The following is an 8,961-nucleotide window of genomic DNA, read 5'->3' on the forward strand; positions in this document are numbered from 1 at the left end:
GACTGACGACGAGTTATTTAATTGATGTTAAGTGTGCAAGTTAATCCTGACCTTTTAAAACAAACAATTCAGGTGTCATAGTCCAATTTAACATTGGATATTCATGTAGGGAAGCTATTGGAGATTGTTTTCACATGCTTAATTTTTTTTATGCAAATTAAACCTTAAATATGACAATTAATCTCACATTGGGTTGAATTTTTAAAAGACAAATCTAAATCTTATCGTACTTTTAAGAGGCTATTTACTTGATTTGAAACATCTAAAAATTCCGATATTAAAAATAAGTAGTGAAATTTTCTATAAAGTATATGTCCACTAAACTAATTAATAAATTGATCAAAACAAATACATCTATCAATTAATAGTATAGCTATGGTAAACACAAGTATCATTTTCTCGATGACTACAATTACTAGTAATTATCACCTTTTTATTATTTAATCTAATAATTCAAAGAATTGATTAAAATTAAATCAAACTATCTAAATTAACTAATGAATACACCAAAGAATGAAATACAAAAACAATGAAGTATCAACCAAGTGCCAAAACAATATCTAGGTAAGAATCCACCTAGATTTCATTTATAATTCTCAATCTAATATATGCAATTTATTTTCTTAGCTCTTTGATCCGTGGAAATTCTTAATTTATGCTAATATCTCTTTCAAGCAAAAGAGCAATTAACTCTAAGTTGATTAATTGAAATTTATTTATAATTAAAACTCCTATATTGCATTAATTCGCTCTATGGATCCTCTTATTAGATTTGACTCTAATCCGGTAGATTTATGTCATCATATTTTTAAAATTGCATGCAACTTCATTCAATTATGTAAGATTTAATCAATTACAATGAGGGTCTATTCAACCTCGTACATCAAACATGAATTAACACTCTAAAATTATTAACCCAAGAATAATAAAACATCCATAATTGAAAACAAAAAGACTAATATTTTATTGCATAAAAATAGAAATCAAACAATAGAATCCATCCTAAAGTTCATCTCTCTTAGGTATTAAGAGAATTAGTTCATAATGGCAAGAGTAAACATCCAAAACTACAATATAACCACTAGAAGAAAATAATTTCATGATACCTCCCTTGAAAATCAACTTGGACTCTTGAATCTTGGTGGAAAATTGCTTAGCAATTGACTTCAATGGTGTTCTCAAGGTAATTTTGTGCTTTCCCTTGGTGGTTGTCTTCTTCTTTATTTCCCTATTTATAACTTCTTAAAGTACTAAAAAACCCTAAAAATCATAACTTGCAGACGTAAGTCCACACAGTTCTTGAGATCGACACACCTTGAACACATAGCCATGTGAATCTACACTGCCATGGATTGCCTATGTGAAAATATGTTGCATGTGCCCAGCTTTCGAAATGTTTCAAAGTTCTAGCTTTAATCGTTTTCTCAATCATATTGCTCTCAAATGCCCTATTAAGCACCAAAACATGAATATAAAGGATTAATAGTGTATAATCCACAATTAATGCCACATAATTACCTAAAATGCACTAAGAATGAGGCTAAAATATGTTACTTTTGACACTTATCAAATATCTTGACACTTAATCATTTGTTTGCTCTCAAGCAAAATCCTTAATCCACATTCGAATTAACTTTCCTTCACCCATTATTTTCACTGATCATGTCTTAAGATAATTAATAGATTATCATGCATTAAAAATTTAAACGAAAATGACAATAAAGAGCATAAACAATCCAAGCAAAAAAAATTTAATGCATAAAACATAGGAGTCTCCCCTACTTTAATAGTTACTCAAAAGTCAAACTCAACAAGGCTTAACATCCTCAATAAGATTCACTTAAAACACTCAAAGTGTTTAAAGGCTAATTACTATGCACTCAAAAGTCAAAACGAGGAATGTTATTACCATAAGCTTGCTTAAGAAACAAATCTTCACCATTACATATAAGAGACGACACAAGGATTAAGATGTTGTTTGATAAACAAAAGGCAACCATCCTCGTGGGATCGATATCCGACAAACTCATATTTGTCTACTATACTTGTATTGACAAAACTTGATCAGTTGTTTAACATCACAACAATAATGTGCAAGCGTACACTGTCAATGCAAGTATAGTAGACAGATATGAGTCTGTCAGATATCGATCCCATGTGGATGGTTGTCTTTTGTTTATCAATGTCAGTGCAATAAATGTATAGGATAAATTATGAGAGTAGGTGTCGAAGCAATAATTTGAAAATAATAAGATAAAATATGATAGTGAGAAACTAAGATCCTCAACGTAAATATTCAACAGAACGCTAAGTGATCACAATGTATAAAGGGATAGGTGATTGTCGATGCATTAAACTGCAATGAAATCTTACCAAGCTTAACTTTTATATTTAATCTAAGACTTAAACATGCACATTAACCCTACCTTCTGATACTAGTTGTAACAACCCGTTTTTAGTAAAACCAGAACAGTGGTTTCGGGACCACAAATTCGAGTTCGAGGGAAAATTATTTTTATATTATTTCATGGTTTGCATTATGATTTAAATATCGTATAAAAATTTCGTAAAGAAATTTTATCGGTTATATGTCTAATTAGATGGAAAGGACCAAATTGCATAAAATACAAAAGTTGAGCTCTAGTAGCTATAGGTATCAAACAACTATGGAATTCAAAATTTAAGGTCCTCATATGACAAATAGACCATTAAGAGGAGTTAGTAGATAAGTATGATGAGTCATCATTGGAAATTTAGGGAAAAAAAGGACAAAATTGGAAAGAGAAAAGATAAAAAGATGATAAATAATAAAATAAAAGAAAATATCATCATATTATCATCTTTCCCAAATTAAAACATGGAAACCCTAGCCATGAGAACTCGAGCTCTAGCAAACTTATTTGGCTCAATTAGGTATGTATTTTTGTCCCGTTTTTAATAATTTTTATGTTTTCGAGATCGTAATAGCTTAATCTAGCTATCTCGAGGATTAACTTGCAAAGTAATCAAAGTATTAGGGTTTTTCGATGGATGAATTATGAAGTTTTATGGTAGAAAATGAAATGTTGTTGATAGATAAATAACTTTTGTTAAGGAATTTTGATGAAATCATAATTTGGGACTAAATTGGAAAGATGTAAAATTCATGGAAAATTTATGAATTTTATGAAATACATGGGCTGCTAATGTTATGTATAAAAATCTACTAGGCTTGGAATAAGGATTAAATCGCATGAATTTCATTTTTCGAGCCTAAGGATGAAATTGTAATTAATCAAAAGTATAGGGGCAAAATGGTAATTTTGCCTACGATGTGAATTGGACTGAATTGAACATGAATTATATTAAATTGATGTTAAATTCATTCATAAAGATTCGAATAGATCAAATACGAGGTTAAATCGAGGAAAAGATAAAGTAGCGAATTAGTAACTTTTAAGTACACGAACCTTGTCGAGGTAAGTTTGTGTAACTAAATTGTATATTTACATGTTTTAAATTGAATGTTATGTATTTGAAATGTATAAGCGCCATGTATATGAAAGTAATCACATATCCAACAATGTCTGAAAAATATTAAGTCCCATTTGAATAAATGAAATTCGGATACAGGGTTCCCGAATTAGTTGTGGTCCTACATGTGTTGTGGACACACCACAGCTCAAAAGAGCATCTCGTTATTAGCTCTCATGAGCATCCTGATACTTGGCTCTCACAAGCTTTCCGTATATGGTTCTTGCGAGCTTCCCGTTAATAGCTCTAATGAGCATCCCGACCGGTTGTGATTCTGCATGTGTTGTGGACACACCGTAGCTCTTATGAGCGTCCCGATATATGGCTCTTTGGAGCTTCCTAATTAAAGGCTCTTTCATGAGCTTCCTGATTAATGGCTCTCCGGAGCTTCCCGATATTGGCTCGCATGAGCTCCCCAATTAATGGCTCTCTTGAGCTTCCCGTTTATGTGCTCGTATGAGCACTCCCGAATATGAATTGACATATTATAGATTTGTACACTTTGTGTGTACCACCCGTGTGTCCATTGATATTTTAAATGGTTCAATGGGTAAAGTTCTAATATGAGATAATATGAATTCAAGATGAATATTATGAGTAAAGTTCTGATATGACGTAAGGTACAGAACTTGTTAAAACTGGTAAGCCTCCTGTAAATAAAATTCGTAAATATGGGGTAGAAGAATTCAGAGCTACCGCTGAAATGATCTTAAAAGGGCTAAATTCTGGTTGGAAAACACTATCAGGGTTTTGGATGAATTATTTTGCACACCGGCCAAATGTTTGAAATGTGATGCATCTTTGTTAAAAGATTCGGCTTACTAATGGTGGAATACACTGATTTTTGTTGTACCAAAAGAGAGGGTCACATGAGAATTTTTCCAAACTAAGTTCAAAAAGAAATATATTAGTCAAAAATTCCTTGATAAAAAATGGTAGGAATTTTTAGAGCTTAAACAGGGGCATATGACTGTATCTGAGTATGAACGAGAATTTGTACGATTGAGTAAATATGTCAGAGAGTGTATCCTGACTGAAATTGCCATGTGTAAGCAGTTTGAAGATGGTCTGAATGAAGATATAAAATTGATAGTTGGGATTCTTGAATTAAAAGAATTTGTTGTACTGGTCGATCAAGCTCACAAAGCTGAAGAACTGAATAAAGAAAAGAGACAAGCTGAGATAGAAGCCAAAACTTCATGTAAAAGATTTACGAGGAAGTCACAACAGTCAGCTTCAAAGAAATAAAAAAGATATCATGATCGTTTTACCACATCTGCGAGGTACTCTGAGAGAGATAGAAGTATTCAACGCTCCATTCCAAGTTCCCAGGCTACATCTATAGCAAGTGCGGCCAGTGTTAGAAATACCAAACCTAGATGAAAGCTTTGTAATAAACTGCATTTTGGAGAGTGTCGCATGAAAAGCGGAGCTTGCTTTAAATGTGGTTCCTTTGACCACTATCTAAAAGACTGCCCGGAAAAGCCTGAAAAAAATACTGTCCAAACTTCAAGGCCGAGCAATCCCGCTGTAAGAGGTAGGCCACCCCTTAATCCCGACAATGTGAGTGGTAGCAAGGGTATGATAAAAGATTACACTGTCAAATCTGAAGCATGAGCACCAGCCAGAACATATGCTATTCGTGCACGTGAGGATGCTTCTGCACCCGATGTTATTACTAGTACTTTTTCTCTTCTTGATACTGATATAACTGTTTTAATTGATCCCGGTTCAACTTATTCATACATTTGCACGAATTTAGTGTTTAATAAAAATTTACCTGTCGAGTCCACTGAATTCTTGGTTAAAGTATCAAACCCCCTAGGCTAGTATGTGATGGTGGATAAAATTTGTAAGAATTGTCCGTTAATGGTACGGGGTTACTGTTTCTCGGCTAACTTGATGTTATTGCCATTTGATGAATTTGATGTGATTCTGGGTATGGACTAGTTAACTCAGCATAATGTTGTGGTGAATTGTAAACAAAAGCATATTGTGTTGAAATGTCAGAATGGTAAAATGCTTTATATTGAATCTGATAAATTGGATGGTTTATTTAATGTGATATCAGCCATGTCAGCACAGAAATATGTTAGAAAATGGTATGATGCTTATCTTACTTATGTGTTGGACACTAAAGTATCTGAATCGAAGATTAAATCAGCACCAGTAGTCTATGAGTATCCTGGTGTGTTTCTAGAAGAGTTACTTGGATTACCACTAGTCAGAGAAGTGAAATTTTCCATAGATCTTGTTCTGGGAACAACACCAATATCAATAGCACCCTACAGAATGGCTCTGACAGAATTAAAAGAATTGAAAGCACAGTTGCACGACTTAACTGACAGAGGTTTTGCTCGACCTAGTTTTTCACCCTTGGGTGTACCGGTTCTGTTTGTTAAGAAAAAGAAGGATCACTAAGATTATGTATTGATTAAAGACAACCCACTGCTTCAACTTTCATACTTGTCCCATTCCCGATTCGCAATGATGATTTATTACCCTTAAGATCTCTCGTCTCCTCGAACCCTTGTAGAGAAACACAAACATGATTAGTGGCTTCCGAATCAATGATCTAGTGGTCTATTAAATGTTCCACTAAACAAACTTCTATCATTAAGAGTTCCATACCTTTGCCTTTGGTAGCAAGGTATTCCTTCCACTATTTACAGTCCATCTTAATGTGCCATTTCTTACTGTAGAAGAAGCATTTAAACTTAGATAAGGATTTAGGCTTTCTGGTTCTCTTCCTTTCCACCTGTGGTGGTCCAAAGACCTTAGCATTGTCTTTCTTAGCGTGTTTTCTCTTCCCTTTTGAGGAAGAAATGGCAGCTATGTTTGCTTCTGCTCTTCAGACTAACTGACCGCCATTCAACATCAATTCATAGGATTTTAACTCCTTCATGAGTTGTGTAAGGGTCAGGTTTTTGTTGCCAAGGTTATGGACCACCTCCGAACGTACCAACATCCAGAGTAGAAATCTTATACAAAGTATATGAAAAGCAGTGTCCGCAAGTATACGGGTCAAGTTGTAATATACTTACAACGGAGTAGGTGAGTCATCCGAGGATCGTACCCAAGGAAGACGATAACTAAATTAATCCTAACCTAAGCATAAATAAATCTAATTAGTACTTTAAATGGATTATATATGATGAATAAAAAGAGAAGTTTTGATGATCTAAACTAATAATAAAGGAAAATAAAGAAATAAATAAAACACGAGAAAAAATAATAAAATATATATCAAATTTGGGCATGGGTGATTAGCTCGCTTCAATAATCATAACCAACTATTGTTTCGAGTTTTATTGTTCAATCAACTAGTCAATACCCCAGTAGGATCTTCTGATCTTCCACTGAAATACTTAGTCGGTAAGAACTACTTATCTCTCAACCTCACAGTCTAAACCTATTCAAGGTTAATGTATTCATGGATAGGTCATACCAAATTTGGGTTAATTCCCACCTTGATGACTTCCTAGGGTTGTCAGACCTAGGGTTTTAGGTTCTTCCTTTCCTGAACAGTTGATCCGTTAAGAAATCCTTACAAAATAGTTAATTAATCATATCTCCACTCGTTAATCCCCTACAAGAGGATTAATTCCTCATGAATCTAATAAAAAATATAATCTTGATAAAAAGAATTGTATTAAGAATTGATCGCAGAATCCTTACAGAGTTTGATTATAATTCACAAATATGATTTCTTTCACAAAAAGAAAATAACAAAAGATGAAATAAAACCTAAGCCTAAGAAAAGAGAAAAGACTAAAGACTAAATCTAAGAATGAAATTATACAATATGAAAAGTTGTCCATAACATGTGTTAATTAAGCCTATTTATAGTCTTTAGAGTGGTCGTCGTCCTTAACCCTAGGTCAGCTACCGTCCTCGTGTTTATCTTTTGATTGTGAAAACTAAAATGCCCTTGACTCGTATTTATTTCACGTACAGAGGTGATGTCACAACACACTAGGTCCTGTGTCACGACATCGAGGGCAGTATGCTCTATTTTCAGGGTATCTTCAAGGGTGTGTCGCGACACTGAAGGTAGTCTTGGAATTCTTTTATTCTGCTCCTCATGTTGCGACGTCTAGTGTTCCGTGTTGCAACATAGCGACCAGTATCGAGTTAACACACTTTCTAATGGTCTCCTACGCACTCACAAAGTATATTAGCTCACCGTTAAGCCTCATTCAGCCTCTAAGGTCAACAAAAGACTCAAATTACACATTTTATTGAATTGAACTAAACTTACGAAAACATAATTAAAACTTAGCTAAAATGATTATGTTCAAGCTCCTAAATTACGAAAACTAGTTTAATCTACTACACCGAATTACAATAGACCAGTTATATGCAGCCCGAAAGCTAGCAAAATCCTTGGACAAGCTCTTGAACACCATATCCATTTGAGTGTTCTGGTCCAAATTGGTCTCATTGTCTGTGACCTCGGTAAAGTATCCCATAAGAGTAATCATATGGTCTTTGACCAAAGAGTCGGGTTTTTGCTGGGAATTCATCAAGATAGTTATAGAGACTATTGAGCCAAGACAGCTTGGCCTCCGTACATGTCTTCTAGCTTATCCAAAATTGCTTTGGCAGTCTTACAGCTCTCCAATTACTTATATAAGGTGCTAGTCACGCTTGCCAACTTATAGTAATGAGTTATCTCATCAGACTCCTCCAGCGTTTTTTAGCCTCAACTTGAGTGGCCAGTGGACACTTGTTATCAAGAACTGTTTTAAATTTCTTACATCTCAAGACAGTCATCAGATTCCTTCTCCATTCCTTATAGTTATTTCCGTTCAATTTGTTTCCAATGAGTATATTCAATAAGGGAGTTGGTGCCATTTTCAAACTGAAAGTAAAACATTTGTATATTAATATATTGTATTAAGCAAATGTTTGAAAACATTTAAAAATAATAATTTTAAAAAATAAAAAATATATTTAAAAAAAATAAAAAATATCTTTTAAAAAAATATCTTCAATTCAAAATAATTTATAAAAAATTATATATTTTTTTAAAATTTCTAAAGATTATATAAAGAAATTTTAAATTTTAAATTTAAAAAAAATATCTTTCTTTTATTATTTTGCTTGAAAAAGTTTTCAAATATATATGATTTTAACTTTATATACTCTAACATGAAATTAGTTATGCTTGTAACAATATTTTAATTTGACATATTTAAATTTTTTTAATTTAACTCGAACAATTTCACTTAATTCGACTTAAATTTCATTTCCCTTGACTTGATTTGAAAGTTAAGATGATAAAATAGCAACTCGATTAACTCGAATTCTTTTCGTTCAATCCGACGGAACGCTCACCCTATTTAAGATAGATATGTATTTAAATACTTTTATGTTTTAATTATTTTTCTTACCGTCTTTGCCTCATGTCAGAAATTACCAAGTCTAATCCGAACAGTAACCTAA

This window comes from Gossypium hirsutum, chromosome D09, assembly GCF_007990345.1.
Source record: "Gossypium hirsutum isolate 1008001.06 chromosome D09, Gossypium_hirsutum_v2.1, whole genome shotgun sequence".
In the NCBI taxonomy this organism is placed as follows: Eukaryota; Viridiplantae; Streptophyta; class Magnoliopsida; order Malvales; family Malvaceae; genus Gossypium; species Gossypium hirsutum.